This window comes from Theropithecus gelada, chromosome 2 (assembly GCF_003255815.1).
Source record: "Theropithecus gelada isolate Dixy chromosome 2, Tgel_1.0, whole genome shotgun sequence".
NCBI classification, from domain to species: domain Eukaryota; kingdom Metazoa; phylum Chordata; class Mammalia; order Primates; family Cercopithecidae; genus Theropithecus; species Theropithecus gelada.
Window position 1 is genome coordinate 186,283,428 of NC_037669.1, and position 17,321 is coordinate 186,300,748.

General features: G+C 40.1%; 1 protein-coding gene across 12 annotated transcripts in view; it reads left to right on the forward strand.

The window, feature by feature from the left end:
• TP63 (tumor protein p63) overlaps positions 1 to 17,321 on the forward strand; it is a 263,807-nt gene that overhangs the window by 202,339 nt on the left and 44,147 nt on the right. The gene's annotated exons all lie outside the window — the stretch shown is intronic.

Sequence of the window (17,321 nt, forward strand, 5' to 3'; positions counted from 1 at the left end):
TCTCCGCACCTAAATCTTGGCTTAGGATGCATCAGATTTTTGAAAAAAGCAATTATATATGTTTTGAAACATAATAGTTGTTGATTTCATATGGTTTTCTTCCTTTTCCTTTTTTTTTTTTTTTTTTGTCTTTGCTAAATGTCAAATGGTACATTTTTTTTTAATCTTGAAGACTGAGAACTGGGTCATATGTCTCTAAACATTTAAATCTTCGCTGAGACAGGGAAGAGTGGCCTGATCTTACGGAATGAGTCCTGAGAGACAAAAATGCTGGGTTTTTCATGCAGTCTCTAATTCACTTTGACCTTGGTGGAGGGAGTCAAATCTCCTAGTTTGAGATCCCACACATGTAAGGCTATAGGGTTTGAGGATTAAAATCTTTTTAACTTTATATTCTCAGATTCTGTATAGTTTATTAAACTAGATGGAGGGTACTTTATACTGTCTAAAAGGACATAGATGAATAGTTATACTTTATAAAAATTAAACTCCTAATGATAAAAGACTAAATAGGGAGATAATAAATTTTAGGTTATGAAGGCATGTAAAACAAAAGATGTCTGCCAGCTTCCTCCCTTTAGTTCTCTGACTGAGAATAACTTTATCATTTTTACTTTTTGACCTGTGTCCTAATTGTAAATGAATCTGGTGCCCAGTAAAATTAAATGAGTAGGAATATTTACCATGGTGTGTATATACCAGCCTCCTAGTATCTCAGATATAATTAACATAATGAAAGCATTGCAATACATTCTTACCACATGCTCAGTTCCCGTCCTGTCAGCAACTGTTTGCCTACAACTAAAGCAAGTCTGGGTTCAAAGCATTTTCAAATGTTCCATAAAAGTGGAGAAGGCAGCTAGGTGCAGTGGCTCACGCCTGTAATCCCAGCACTCTGGGAGGCCAAGGTGGGTGGTCAGGAGTTCAAGAACAGCCTGGCCAACATAGTGAAACCCCATCTCTACTAAAAATACAAAAAATTAACTGGGCATTGTGGCAGGTGTCTGTAATCCCAGCTACTTGGGAGGCTGAGGCAGGAGAATCACTTGAACTCAGGAGGAGGAGGTTGCAGAGAGCCAAGATTGCACCACTGCACTCCAGCCTGGGCCACAGTGCGAGACTCCATCTTGAAACAATAATAATAATAATAATAATAATAATAATAATAAAGTGGGGAAGGCAAGATTTGGCTCACTAATCAAACGTTCCTATCAGTGGGTCTATCTTTGAAGCAAGTACTCAGAGTGCCTATTCCTTTGATCACATGGGTAGTGGTTTATTTCCATGAGTATTTGCTGTTTTCAAGAGATTTCACTTTGGGTTTTATCCATATTCCACATTCAGGAAACTGTTAATTTTGGAAGAAGAGATTGTTTTTACTTGGTTCTTCTAAGGAAATTAATCAAATGTACATGTGCAACTTAAAATCAAAGAATCCCTGTTTTAAGAGGAAATTTTCTTATTTCAATTGGCAAACAATATGAAACTGAATATACCCAAAGTGTTGGAGGTTTACAAACATGATCAGCACTTGTTAATGACCATTTTCTCCTAAGAAAATGGAATGCTACCTTCTAGCATGGGGACTAGTAGGCAGTATTTCTGTGTTTGCCAGCATTAGAAAGGATAACCCTTATAGGGTTGGGCAAAGCAAAGCATTTTTGATTTGTAACCTGTAGAAATGATAATGTTGTATTATTTGGTTACTTAATATAATTTGGTTAATAATTCTCATCCATCTAACAGAAACTTAAGAATTGGTATCATCCTGCTGATTTGGTTTTGGTGACGTCTCTCTTCCCTATTTTTAATATCCCTGTTTCTTGGCAAACCCATCCATATACCTACCTGTTGTTCAGCTGGTGTGATGAGCCCTATCAGTGCTCCTACACATTTTCTTTTCCAACTCTTCCTCTTCAGTGTCAGGCAGAAGGATCTTTCTAACCCTCACCTCAGTTCATGGATCGCTGATGGTCCATTGTTGGTGACTGCATGATGACCTCTAAGCGTGTCACACTCTGATCAAAGGGTTTGTATTTGGCCCAATTCCCCATGGCTAACAATAATCCCTTTCTGTTTGGAAAATGTCTTATATTTTTCAAAACACACACATGTATGTATTATCACATTTAATCCTCATAACAAACCTGTCACATTGGCAGGTATTATTCTCACTTCTCAAATGCAAAGTTATGTAACCTTTCTTGAGATTATACCTCAGTTTGGAAAGTAGGGGAATGAGCCTTCTGCCTCTGTGAGTGCCGTGTTCACGGTGCAGGACGCTTCCAAATGTATACTTTTCCCAACAGCCCAAGGTGGTGGTTCGCAGTCAACAAAAGATGATTTTTGCCTTATTTTCCCTTCTGCATGCCTTGTCTCCTGCTATTTCCTCTGTTCAAAGCTTTTCTCTCTCTCTTTCCTCTCATTCCTGCCTACCAAAATTATGTCATATAATTTGGTTATTTAATGTAATTTGGTTAATAATTCTCAATCTATCTACCAGAAACTTAAGAGTTGGTATCATCCTGCCAATCTACCTTGAAGATTGGCAAAATGTTAATAACTATTGAATATAGATCATGAGCATTTGGAATTAAATTTGAAATTTCCAATAATAGAAATTTTAAGAAATTTCTATTTATCCTTTCTAGCTAGATTGACAGATTTAGCAAATAAAAACCAAGGATGTCAGTTAAATATGAATTTCAAATAAACCATAAAAATGTTTAGCATAAGGGAATCCCATGTAATAGTTATTACTTTTGTTGTATTTTGTTTTGTTTTCTTGAGACAGGGTCTCCTTCTGTCACCCAGGCTGAAGTGCAGTGGTACAATCACGGCTCACTGCAGCCACTACCTCTCAGGCTCAATCAGTCCTCCCACCTCAGCTTCCTGATGGCTAATTTATGTTTTTGGGTTTTGTTTTTTGTTTTTTGTTTTTTTTCTTTAGGGATAGGGGTTTTGCCATGTTGCCCAGGCTGGTCTCGAACTCCTAGGCTCAAGCAATCCTCCCGTCTTGGCCTCCCAAAGTGCTGGGACTACACGCATGAGCCATTGTGCCTGACTAATACTCGTTACTTATGCTGAAAAACTTCATTGCTTTTACAATTAAATTTTAGCTAGGTTTGCTGGATGTTATCTGGTAACCCCATTCCCAGCTCAATCACCAACTCTCTAAGCAGAAGTAAATTTTTCATCTCTCTTGCCGTAGTGAGGTCAGGATTAGTGAGGTGGCAAGATTAAATATGAGCTAAGCTATGACACTTGTTTTCCACAGTCTCCTGAGCCCCACTCTCTCCTTTTTTCTTTCTTCCACCCTACCTCCCTTCCTCTTTCCTATTTATTCTTCCTACTTTTTTGTTGTTGTTGTGAGTGTCTTAACCTGCTTCCTGCCTTCCTTTATATTCCTAGTAATGTTTCAAATTTATTGGCTTGGACAGCTTCTCATAATAGGTTTGTTTTTATTATTTTTCTTGTTATTACTAAAACACATTAATAGATAGATTCTAACTCTGTGGCACAACTAAGACAGTTAGGTTACATTCTTTTCCGTGTTGGGGCTAATTAGAATATTAAGTTTACAAAGAATGCAGAAAAAGCGAACAAGATGAAGCACGTTTCCGTCTTAAACAAATGAACTCTAAAGAAATAGGAAGTAACATGATGACAAGCTTTTAAGAGGTGTTGCAAGTAGAGGAAAGGGTTTGTTTAAATCTCACGCCAAGCACCCCCTACACCTAGCCCCAGCTAACACAGATGCTTATATATTAGTGGCCCACACAGTACCTTCTTATCAACCATGGAAATGGATGTCTCAAAATTCTTTTAGTTCTTAGAGATTCCCTTAAAAAGCAGAGGAGAGCAAAAGTTTAAAACTTGGTTTAAAGGTATTAAAAAGCAAATCGGATCTAATTTATTAAGTTACGCTCTTCCTTTTTGGCAGTGTCTTACTACCCCTAGGATCTCAGTATCTCAGCATATTGGTTTCCTGTACTTATTCAGCATAAAGAAACTCAGCAATTTGCCTATAGGGTAGTAGGGCCTTGAAAGAAATTATCTCATTATTGTTCACTTGAAACCTTGGGGGCAGCTGTAGTTGAAGGGACCTTAGAGTCCTTAAACTTCTCAGCATTTGCGAGTTCACTTTTAAAGTGCACTAAAAAGCAACTGGTATCCTAAGCTAAAAAAAAAAAAGAAAAAGAAAGAAAGAAAAAAGAAAAAGTAGATTTAAGGATACCAATGAGCAGGGACTCTGTTTATGTTCTGAAATCCATTTGCTATTCATTTTCCTCATTTTTAAATGCTATTATATTTACACCTGGGCATCCATTTCTCTGAAGAGAAAAGAATGAAGGGTCTAAAATGTCAGAGTAACAGTGATTCTCAGCAATTATTGTTGGTACTCTTTCACGAAGAGATTTAAAGCTCTTTGCTTACCTGACTTAATTCCTGCCGGAAGGACAGTACAGAGGGATTACGGCTTAAATATTGCAGTTAGAAGCACAAAGTGGAACCTGGACTTCTCCGACCTTGGAAGAAAAATAATGAAGTGTGGCTCCTATAAAATATCATAGGAACTTCGGACATAGAATGGAGCATCCATTTATAGTGATTTAAGTCCCAGTATTGGAATAGGCCTTCTATTTTTATTTCAATCTGCCTCCCCTTTATTTTCTTTGTTTTCTGATTCACCCTCAAAACTTATCTTCTTATACGGTAATATTAGCTGGTACCTTAATCAAAGATTGATCTCTAGAAGTTTGTTGAGAAAATTCCTTGTGTTACTTGTCTTAGCGATTAAACTGCCTAGTGGAAACAAGAGCTCAGCTAAATCGTGTGATGCAATCACGATAGCTGCTGTTCATCAGGCATTTACCCTGGACCAAGCACTGTACTCTGTATGTCATGTGGCTTTTTCTCCACGCTCAGGAGAAGCTTGCAGTGGGCAGTAGTATTATCTCTGTCTTGGAGATGAGTCACACCAGGTTTTGCAGCGGAGAGGACTGTCCTCTTTTTCAGCCCCATACAGGGGAGGAGCAAGGGTGCCCCAGTGAGGGGGATCTGGAGTTGAATCTGGCTGCACTGCTTAGTAACTGTGAAAGACTGGGCAACTTATTTCACGTTTTGGAGTTTCAATGTGCTTACCTGGCAAATGGAGTAACAATGTCTACTTCACAGCTTACTGTGATGATCACATGAGACATAAAGAACTTAGCAAAGTGCTACGTAGATCACAGCAGGTGTTAGCTTTTGGTGTCTTTTACATCAAGCATAAGTCTGACTTTTTACATCCGTCTTATTACCCTTTCCCCAGTATTCAGAGTATTTGAGCATATATGTATGGGTGGTAAATGTTGTTTTTCATTGAAAGTTCAGATCCTAACTTTTTTTTTTTTTTCATGCAGTAATCCTCAAAAATGTAGATGTCTACCATAATTCAGTCTATTGCTCCAACTAGAGGATGTACAATTGTTTTAGGAATTGAGTATTCTTTTTTTCTTTTCTTCTTTTTTTTTAAAAATTCTTTTAATCTTTTCTTCTCCAAATTCAGGCAAAAGATATTAAACACTTTGTTTTAAAAATAGATTAACTGTGTACGTGTGTGTGTGTTTATGAGAAAGACAGAGAGAGAGAGATGGGAGAGGGTGAGAATATACAGTAAGCGCTTGGCACGTATTCTTTGTGTGAAATGTTAAAAAATTGTTCACGGTGGCTGGGTGCGGTGGCTCACGCCTATAATTCCAGCATTTTGGGAGGCCGAGGTGGGTGGATCACAAGGTCAGAAGTTCAAGACCAGCCTGGCTAAGATGGTGAAACCCATCTCTACTAAAAATACAAAAGTTAGCCGGGTGTAGTGGCAGGCACCTGTAATCCTAGCTACTTGGGAGCCTGAGGCAGAGAATTGCTTGAACCTGGGAGGCGGAGGTTGCAGTGAGCTGAGATTGCACTGCTGCACTCCAGCCTGGGTGACAGAGCAAGCAGAGCAAGACTCCGTCTCAATAATAATAATAATAATAATAATAACTGTTTAAGGTTTCCCAATAACCTTCTTGGGCTTTGAAGCTAGAGAGCACTTTGGAATTCATGCTTCATTATATGTGTATCTTAATGCTATATACTGTTGTATGTCAGCAATATTTATATATATAAATTTATATATATGTATATATAAATCTTCTGTAAATAGAGGGTAGATACTTTGTCCCCACCTTTTCCCATCCTAGCATGCAGTATAATGATTTGAACATGGCAAGGACACCATAAATGCACAGGGAGACATCCTACAATGTACACATAGCATATGCCTATATGTACAGTAAGGGCTCTGAATTTAAAGGTAAAACCTAGATTGGAGAATTCTAATCTTGTGTTATTGTGAGCAAAGTAGTTTACCTACTTAAATCTCTGATTCTGATTCTTCCTTGACAGAAAGGGAATACAGGTGATTTTCTTATAGAGTTAGCTGAGGATTAAATTAATAGGGTATATGAAAATGCTCTGTAAACTGTTAAGGACTATGCAGATGGGTGAGTGATGGTGTCATTTATGGAAATCAGTAGATGCCATTACTCTCCATACTGTCGATACATAGTCTCCCATTTCTTCTTATCAGACTGGCCTACCTAGTCTCCCGGTAAAAAGAATATCCCACAGATACAAACACATTACCATTACTGGAACAGAGAACTCACTTTTTTTTTTTTTTTTTTTTTTGGAGAACTCACTTTTAGAGCAGATGTACAAATGAAACTCCAAACCAAGCCACTAATCTACAAGGAAAGAGAACCAATATGTGTGGCATTATGTCGCCAAGGATGCCTGAGTCATGTCAGAGGAATTGAGCTGTGAGTGCCTCCCAGAATGAATGGTTTCTGAACGTGTTTCTGTTAGGAATGATGAGACCTTCAGTAGAGACCAGAGATTTAAGAATTCTATAACGTGAGTCATTTTAAAAGAGAATGAAAGAGTATGTGTGGAAGCACAGACGACAACTTTCACCTCTAGTGGCCAGGTGTTGAAGGAGGTCAGCTACCAGGGAAGGACTCCTACTACTTTGGGTGCCACCGCGTGAGGCTTTGTCTTGGACCGGGGGATAAAACAAATCTCAGGCAGGATGCTGAGCTCTAGGTAGGGCTACTGTTTTTGTAGAAGACTGACTTCTTGATACAACAAGGTAAGAGCTGAGGAAGGAGCAGGGACATCCAGTGAAGGGAAAGAAATGATAGGTGTAGTAGCCCGGGGTTTTGCAGGCGGTTGGGAGTAGCAAGCTACCCTGAGGGGCAGGATAATGTTTTCTCTACCTGAAGGGAAAATGATAGCTGACTTTCTGAGCAGTACACTGAGACAGACGTGCTGCTACTGCAGTGGAAGGGGAGCTGGATGGTTGCAATGTATTGTCTTCTGTCTGGAGAGAGAGAGAGAGAGCAAGAGAGAGAGCACGAGCGAGAGCGAGAGCATGCACGTGTCTGTCATGTCTGTGTCCATAAAGCTCTCCGATCTGCCCGCCAACCCTGCCCCCCACCGATAACATCTTAAAGAGAAGAGGTATAGGAATGTTTTACAGTGAAAAGATTACAGGGCTGGAAATTAGAAGCCGCAAGTTCTCATGTCTCATTGCTAACTTCTGGTGTGATCTTTTCTTGGGTCTCTCATTGATTGGGGAGATAAACTAGGTATGTCCAGTGGGGGTGAGGGGTAAGCGTTCTCTGCCCACCAGGGTTTCTACTAGAAGAATTTTGACTCTACAGATAATTGTGTCTTCCTGTATCGCTGAGGAATGTCCAGTTTGGTTTTATGGAGGGGCAGGGGAACACATAGATGTCCAGTAGTCAGGAAAGTTGTTTGCAGGCCTTTAATCAGCACTGAGAAGAGGAAAAGCTAGTTGCAGTTCAGTTCCCAGTTCCACCATTTACTGGAGGGTTGCTTTCAACTTTTGAGCTCCTGTTTCTACACCTCTAACATAATCAGTGTCATCTCACCCTGGCCTTTTTACATGATAGTTGTGACTTTAGGAAACATGTAAAAGTAAGCCAACCTTACCTGAGTACCTGCTGTATAACAGTCACTCTGACAAACGCCTCGCAGTGTCTGCTCTGTGAAGGTAACTGTGAATGATATGACTGGTCAGGTGGGGTTGACAGAGGTGGCCCTGGCAGGAGACACTAAATGAAAGGTCATTTTACCCTCCTGGGGAGATAAAGTTGCAAAATTACCGATCAAGTCCGTCAAATCTTTTTAGACTGGGTTTCCAAATCCATACCCTCAGGCAACTAGAACACGGTTGGCCGGCTCCACCCCCACCCCTTCCCAAGGTAGGTGCCAACATGCTGCCCTTCAGCAGGGAGGACACAGCTGCCTCTGGGGCCAGTGCCCAGGGCTAGCCACAAAGCTGGCTATGGCCTCCCCAAGAAGACCCAGGACACATTATTCCCTGCAGAGGTTTTGCTGCTTTGTGGCACAGTCCAAGTGTCGTCCCACTCCCACCACCTGCCAGGATCAGTGGGCTCCTGGCTGGTCCTCACGGTAAGTGAGTAGCAGACAGCCCACCTGCTTGATGTCAACATTTGTGGGCGCGGCCCGGGAAGAATGTGCCGCTCCCAGCCTCCTTGGCTCAGGTAATTAATCCCCGCAACTGACAGGTGGCAACAGGCGGCCCTTTGGCTGGGGCCATCAGGAAAAGTGCTTGGAGGAAGGATTTTTAAAAAAAAAACGATCAAGAGCACAATTCGTACATGTCTGGCAGCTAGACGGCTGTGGCAGGAAGGGAGGCAGGGAGAAGTAAATACCTTGCCAGACGACTGTGGGGCCAATTTTGGGATCTGCTTCTGCCTGATCATTATGATAGATCCAAAAGGATATGGTGGCCTTGGACTTGTTTGCAAGCTCACTTTGCAGAATTCCCCTTCCTTTGATGTAGATACAGTCTTAAAATGGAATGCCTCATTTGTGAATCAAAAAATCTGGGGCCCAAATCAGGAGAAATGATTTGCCCAAGATGATGCAGCGGGCAGGTAGGGGACAAGAAGGCAGACTCAAAGCCTCTTGGCTTTGTTTCCATGATTCACTGGGCAATATTTGCTGCCCCCTTATACGCGTGTAGTTTAGAAATAGAATGACAAAACTGGGGTCCTAGTCAAAGGAAGGATGATCGATTGTCTCTTGAAAGATATTAGTGTTTTCAACCTAACCACTTAAAAGCTGGCTTCTCAAGAAGCCCCCCACCCCAACCCCAAACCACCTGTACTCATTTACCCCACCCTTTTATTTTTGGTGGTTTGGGACACTGACTGTCAGAGCACATTGACCTGTTGTTTGTTTGTTAGGATGTATATATTTAAAGCCATTGAAATGAACAGTTTTCCTTTTTTCTTTTCTCTTTTTTTTTTTTTTTTTTTTTTGAGACAATCTCTCTTTGTCTCCCAGGCTGGAGTGTAATGGCATGATCTCAGCTCACTGCAACCTCCACCTCCTGGGTTCAAGCGATTCTCCTTTCTCAGCCTCCCAAGTAGGTGGGATTACAGACACGTGCCACTACACTCTGCTAATTTTTGTATTTTTAGTAGAGATGGGGTTTCACCATGTTGTCCAGGCTGATCTCAAACTCCTGACCTCAAGTGATCTGCCTCAGCCTCCTGAAATGCAGGGATTACAGGGGTGAGCCACTGTGCCCAGGCAACACTTTTTAAACATTAAATTTTTAAAAAATAATGTCTTTCTAGATGTGAAATGTATAGTGTTTTTCAAGTGAGTTTTTTTGTAGAGGGCAAATCCAAAGTATAGTTTATAATTAGCCCATATAACTTGATGTAATAGTTAATCAGTGTATTTGAAGCAGATCAAACTGAAGCTGTGTCTAACTCTAAGGGTCTTTTTATATTTTACTGAATGGATCTTTAGAATTAATTTTTCAAAGCCTCCTTATCAAACGTTGTTGAACCCCCAAATTTTTATTTTCGTGTATCTCATTTCTCTTCCCTAAATCTCGTCTCCCATCAAATTAGCGGCCAGAACCCTATAAGGTTCGCTGGGAACAGCCCATCTGTTTTGTATGATTTTTATTCCTACCAGTTCTGATTATTGATTCCATCACCCTCTTACCCTTATAAAAGTACATCTTTAATTTGGTTGTCCCAAGGAATATAGCTTATAAAAAGAAAAAAAAAATAAGTCACTGAATGTTCTAGGATAGTGCTAAGGCAGACTTTGTACTTGATAATGGTTAAACATAGATTAATGGAATTGTTCTGAGAGCTTTAGAGGTTGACCTTTTTTCTTCTTGTCAGGTCTTTTGGGTTATTTGAGATAGTACAGACAACATTTTACCCCTTAAGGTTTTTGAACTAGAAGCCATAAATTCGAAGTGCACCTGGCATTTCCTGTTTGGGACTAGTTGCTATCTTTTAGATAACAGCTAGGTCCTCAGTGTCATTGATAGGTTCTTGGAAACTGCGACCTTAAACAAAATAATGTACAGGAGATCTTCCAGTAATTGTTTCATACAGTGTTACTTTCTTATAAAGGTGATGAGAAAAACAAATTGTTTTGTTATATGTGTTTCGCTTAAAGTTACAGTTTCCAAAAATCTGTCCAAAATGTTAAATGAGGACTCACTGTATTTGTAAATCTCATTATTTTTCTCCCTTTTTTTAAGAAACTAAATTCAAATTCATTCAGAAAGCCAGGCATAAAGTGAGACTAATAGGTTCGTTGGTGTATGTAAGCCTTTCTTCCAGTTTTTTTTAAGAGCCAGCCAGCCTCAGTATAAGAGCATGCCAGATGTGAATTGATCTGGAATTGCAGAATCAGGAGGGCTTTGATGCCACTCTCTCTAGTTGCCTTCCTTGAAGAGGAATTGAGAAGAGAGGTAGGTTATAGAATTAATGAATTTTTTTGTTTCATGAGAGTTTATTTCATCCACATTCTCTAACATTTAGGGCTCAAGATAGCCATGTGATTTGAGATTTGCATATAGTATGGCATTTCTTCTGGGAGAGATTGAAAGAACTAAAGTTCTTCTTTTTTGGTTTTGGTGTAGTAGGCAGAAGGGTTCCTACCTTTAAGAAAGGGAGATGTTGAAAAATTACGCAGGTGTGTGCTGGTATTACCTGGCACCTCTACACATTGTGATACTGAATTACCAGTCTGCCAGCCAAAAGCGTGTAATATAGTATGTCTACTGAGGCAGGTGGTAAAGGTAGGGTCCTAGTCACTGGAATTCTTTTTTTTCCCCTTCTCTTTGCAACGTATTATTAGTAAAGGAGCTGAATTTACTTGTTTTCCAAAATCCCCTGGAGTTGTTTTATTTGAACATGATATTTGGCTTTAAATAGCTCACTCCTCAATATTCCAAACTTCCTCCCCTCTCTCACAAAGCAAAACAAAATTTAGGCAAAGCTTACTTATCCATTTTGACCAGGATATTATATAAAAAGAAGGAGTTTAGTTCATTTGTTAGTTTTCAGGAACTTCTTTTCCATGTCGTTGTTGAAATATTTAGTTCATATAGATGGCCAAAACTGTCATGTCAGTATACAAGGAAATTTGGTTGAAGATGAATACAAAATTAGGCTCGTCATTCTCGCCCATGGGCTGGTGCTTCCTGGGAATGAACAAACTATTGAATATATATACAGTATGTATACAGAAGAACAAATATTGAGTTCTATTTTTTATGTATATACATATATGATCAGAAATAGCCAGTAGGCTGTGTGTGTGTGTATGTGTATCAGAAAGGTTACCAACACTTTGTTTTCCACATTCTTTTTTTTTTTTTTTTTTTAAGACAGTCTCACTCTATTGCCCAGGCTGGAGTGTAATGGTGTGATCTTGGCTCACTGCAACCTCTGCTTCCCGTGTTCAAGCAGTTCTCCTGCCTCAGACTCCTGAGTAGCAGAGATTACAGGTGCACACCACCACACCTAATTTTTTGATTTTTAGTAGAGACGGAATTTCACTGTGTTATCCAGGCTGGTCTTGAACTGCTGACCTTGTGATCCTCCCACCTCGGCCTCCCAAAGTGCTGGGATTACAGGTGTGAGCCACCACGCTTGGCCTTCGACATTCTTTATTAAAGAGTCGCTTTGCCAGTGCAAATCTAGTAACTGGGTTCTCTAAGAGATTTGCACCAAATTATAAAATAATCAAGTGGGGCCGAGCATGGTGTCTCACGCCTATAATTCCAGCACTTTGGAAGATTGAGGCAGGTGGATCACCTGAGGTCAGGAGTTTGAGACCAGCCTGGTCAACATGGTGAAATCCTGTCTCTACCAAAAATACAAAAATTAGCTAGATGTGGTGGCGGGCACCTGTAATCCCAGCTACTCAGGAGGCTGAGGCAGGAGAGTCACTAGAACCCGGGAGGTGGAGGTTGCAGTGAGCTGAGATTGCACCATTGCACTCCAGCCTGTTTGACAGAGTGAAATTTGGTCTCAAAATAACAATAATAATAATAATAATAATCAAATGGAAGTAACACTATATATTATCTATTTTCCCCTCTATGAATGATCAGTTCAAGATTTAGGGGGATCACGTAAGTTGCCAGATATTTCTCAGTGAGTGTCAGATATTTATGCCTTCTTTGGAGAGGCCAGTCATTTTTGAAAATTCTTTCAAATGTGCTTTCTTTCCCCCGCCAATCACAGTATTTTATTTCTGATTTCACTTACATTTGCATAATGCTAAGAGACACAGTTGCACTGGGGTTCCTTTCTAAATATGCAACAAGGTTAGTACAACCCACTGCTGACTTATTGAGCCCAGGACCTGATGGAGTAAAGTTGATTCTTAAAGCAATTAGTGGGCATTTTGTGTTGTTTTTATGTTCAAGCTCCCATTGTGAGAATATGGTTTCGCTTTAGAGAAGAAAATCTCAACTCTTACGCAAACTTCTTTACTTAACTAAAAATAAGTATATATACTCCTGTAAGAATTTAGTGATTATGTTTTTGTTTTTATTAATAATATGACCTTGAGCTTTATACTTGATTGTCTAATCATATATTTTCTAATCATGTGTTTTTCACTCAAATTCACTCAGGCACAAACACACCAGTTCCACTTTGGCCTCATAGTATAACTGTTAAAACTGTTAAAACTGGGACATGAGGAAGAACATTGGTCTGTATGTCAAGATGGTCCCAGTTACTGAGAATTTTTGAGCAAATCTCTTCTCCTTTCTGGGACTTAGATTCCTCATCTGCAAACAAAGTGGCTGAACCAAATGATCTTTAAGGTTGAATTTTCCTGAGCTAACTTTTCCTTTTCCTCCCTCCTCCTCCTTTCTCTCTCTCTCTCTCTCTTTCTCTCTCTGTCACCTAAGCTTGAGTACACTGGTCTGAGGATGTAGCCTCAACCTCCTGCACTCAAGTGATCCTTTGCACCTCAGCCTCCCAAGTAGCTGGCACTACAGGTGCCACCACACCTGGCTTTTTCTTTTTTTTATACAGGCAAAGTCTTCTTGTATTGCCCAGCCTGGTCTCAAATTCTTGGGTTCAAGCAATATTCTTGCCTAGACCTCCCAAAATGCTGGGATGACAGGTCTGAGTCACTGAACATGGGCCCTGATCTAACATTCTAAGAAAATCTTAGCGAAGGTATGTTAAACTAAAAATGCCTTGAAATGGGATGACTCAGTAATAGAAACATAGAACCAAGCCCTTGCTTTAAAATGTCAAGTTGGATTTCTACAGAAATTCTGTAATTAGAATATAATATTGTAGTAAAAACATTATCTTCATAGAACTAAGGAAATCTGAGTTCACTCCTTCATTGCCCAATTTAGTTGTGCAACCTTTAGAAATCATTTTACAGGGATGCACTCCTGACCATATGTGATATCATAAAATATGTATTTGGACTTTGTCTAAGTTTCTTGGCATATAACTCCTAAAATCCTTGGAATTTCTAAAGTGCTGCCTTTTTTTGTATGTGAATGCTGACTCATGGGTTCAGGATGGGGGTCTGGTCACTGGAAAGGCAAAGGCACAGTTAGAGAGTCAGCCCCACCCCCCAGCCTCCAGGAAGGAGAGAGAGGCTGAAGGATAAGTTGATCACCAGTTGCCAATGATTTAATCAATCATGCCTAGATAATGAAGCCTTCATAAAAACCCAAGAGGACAGGTTTCGGCAAGCTTCAAGATAGTAAAACATGTGGAGATTATTTTAGAGGTCGAAGCCCAGGGAGGGCATGGAAACTCTGCACCCCTCCCCCAATACCACTCCCTAGAAATCTCTTCATCTTTATCCTCTGCAACATCCTTTATAATAAAACAGTCCATGTAAGTGTTTCCTTGAATTCTGTAAGCTGCTCCAGCAAGTTAGTCAAACCCAAATTTGGGTCATGGGAACCCCGATTTGAAGCTGGTTGGTCAGAAGTTCCAGAGGCCTGGATTTCCTCCTGGCTGTGGTTAGAGGTTGTGTGTAGGTTGTGTGTAGTCTTGGGAACTGAGTCCTCAACCTGTGAGACATGACAGGATCTCCAGGTAGACTGTCAGAGTTGAACTGGAGGACACCCGGCTTGGTGTCTCTTGCTTGGTGAGTGGTGAAAAACTCCCACACATTTGGTCACAGAAGTCATCTTGTGTGTTGCTGATTGTTGCTGTGGTAATGTGAGAGGAGAGGAAAAAACAGTTTCAGCATTTTCCCAAAACGTCCTCCAAACTAAATAGACCCCCATGTTTTACCTTCTCTCCTTTTGCTTTTTTTCAGGACATGTGTCACAATCTTAGAAATTATTTTTTTAAGGTCGGTACTTCATTTAGATCAACTCCCTTAGAGTGAGGTTTACCATTGGTTCCCTAATAGTCAGGACAAGGACTGGCATGAAGCGGGTGATCAATAAATATTTGCTGAATTAATAAGCTTCACCTCTTTAAGTCTCAGTTTTATATCAGAAAATTAGGAGAAGAAGGTTTGGACAAGAGATGCTATAATGTTCCTTCTGAGTTCTAACATCTTCTGTATTCTCTGTCTTCTAAAATCATAGGTCTGCAACAAGTTTACAGGTTGGTGCTACTGATAATAATTTATGTATTAAACATTTTAAGTAAGAAATATTTCAAGGTCAGGCGTGGTGGCTTATGCCTATAATCCCAGTACTTTGGCAGGCTGAGGTAGGCGGATCACACTTGAGGTCAGCAGTTTGAGACCAGCCTGACCAACATGGCGAAACGCTGTCTCTACCAAAAATACAAAAATTAGCCAGGAGTGTTGGCACTCGCCTGTGGTCCCAGCTGTTCGGGAGGCTGAGGCAGGTGAATTGCTTGAACCCAGGAGGTGGGTGTTGCAGGGAGCCGAGATCACACCACTGCCCTCCAGCCTGGGAGACAGAGCGAGACTCCATCCCCCCATACCCCTTCCCCCACCCGCCGCCAAAAAAGAATTATTTCTAACATAAAAAAAAGTAAGTAAATTAAGACATCTGAGTATAAGACAAAATGTTAACATTTTTCCATATTGTTTCAAATCTTTTGCTTAAATAAAATATATAGCAAAAAGCACTCCTCCATTTATCTCATTTCCCTTCTTTCCGCCATTAAAATGAATAAAATATACCTGTATATAAGAACATGGATAAATCTGGGAAGCATGGGAATTGAAAATAGATTACTAAGGCTAAATGTAGGATGATGTAAATTAGTTAAATTTTAAGGACATGCAAAATTATGTTACATATATTTATGGACATATGGATGTGTATGAAAATGTATGGGAGTAGATAAACAAAATTCATGTTTTTAATAAATGAATCTAGTAATTTGAAATGGTTGAGAACTTGATTCTTAGTAGATAAATATGAACTGTGTGATTAACATTCAAACTTTGGCAGACTTTTATTATGTCAGCAACCACTTTCTCACCAGGTTGAGATATTGTTTTCACAGTGCTGTCTCAAAATTACTTAAGCTACATTAAACACTTTATGTGGAGAATCTTAGAAATATGACGTTTCAGTAATAATCATTATATGTGACTTTTATTTTGATCTTTGCAGTTGAGTAAGGATTTTTGTATCTATTTTTTCTTTCACGTTAAGAGATGTGACTATAATTTTTTCCATTTTATATTTGTAATAGCGAAGTGGCCAAAATGTGGGTGAGATGCTTGCCACCTGCAGAGCTCAATTAACAACAGTGAGGTCTGATAACAAAGCAAGAGAATTTATTTTATTCCAAAGCTAGCTTGGGAAGGGGCGCAAAGCGTTCTGCCTTTAAATGTATTATTTCCAGCTGGGCACGGTGGCTCACGCTTGTAATCCCAGCACTTTGGGAGGCTGAGGCAGGTGGATCACTTGAGCCCAAAGAGTGAGAGACTAGCCTGGGAAACATGGGGAAACCTCATCTTTACTGAAAAAAAAAAATAGAAAAATAGAAAAAAAAATTAACCAGGCATGGTGATGGGCACCTATAATCCCAGCTACTCTGGAGGCTGAGGCAGGAGAATCGCTTGAACCTGGGAGGCAGAGGTTGCGGTGAGCCAAGATCGTGCCACTGCAGTCCAGCCTGGGCGACAGAGCGAGAATTTGTTTCTAATTAATTAATTAATTAAAATAAAATGTGTTAGTTCCCTTTTGGAGCAGAAAGAAGTGGACAATTTTATAAGGTGAGGAAGGAAGTGAACAAGGGAAGGGGGTCCCCCTGCTTGCTTGGTGCCTTATCTACCCAATAGTTGAGTTGGCACCTTCCTGGGCAGAAATAAGTTGTGAAAATGGCCAAGCAGGCATACTTAAGATTTGCCCTCCTGATGGATGAAAGTCCCAAGGCCACCCCCTGAAGGTGAAAGTTCCATGGCAGGTGTGCTCTGGTCTGCAAATGGACTGTCAGCTCCCCAGGAGAGATCTGTCTTGGAGCACACAGTTAGAACTTACTCTGCTGGGGTATCTGGTGAGGGGGAGGTGAAGGGTTATGTTTGCATTTCTGAAGGGCTAAGGAAACAGGGAAGGGAGGGAAAGGGGACAGGAGAAGAAAAAATAATAAAAATAATAGTAACTCATTCCCTTTTTCTTAGAAAAGAAATGGGAGTACTCAGTTACAACTACATGAAGGCAGAGGGAGGGAATGAAAAGAGGAGGCAGAATTTAAATAGGATTTTTTTACTCCTAGTCCAATAAATAAATGATGCCCACAGTTGTTGGTCTTGGACAAGAGTCCAAGACCTGTTTCCTGTTGCTCTTAAATCTGAGAACTGAGCCCTTTCCTCCTTCACAACGAAATTGGCCTATTAATTCCACTGTTACTTCATGTATTTTTTTTTTTATTTGTCCAGAACTAAAACTATCCTTTCTCTGTTGTTGATGATTCCATTTGCTAGGCCAGGTT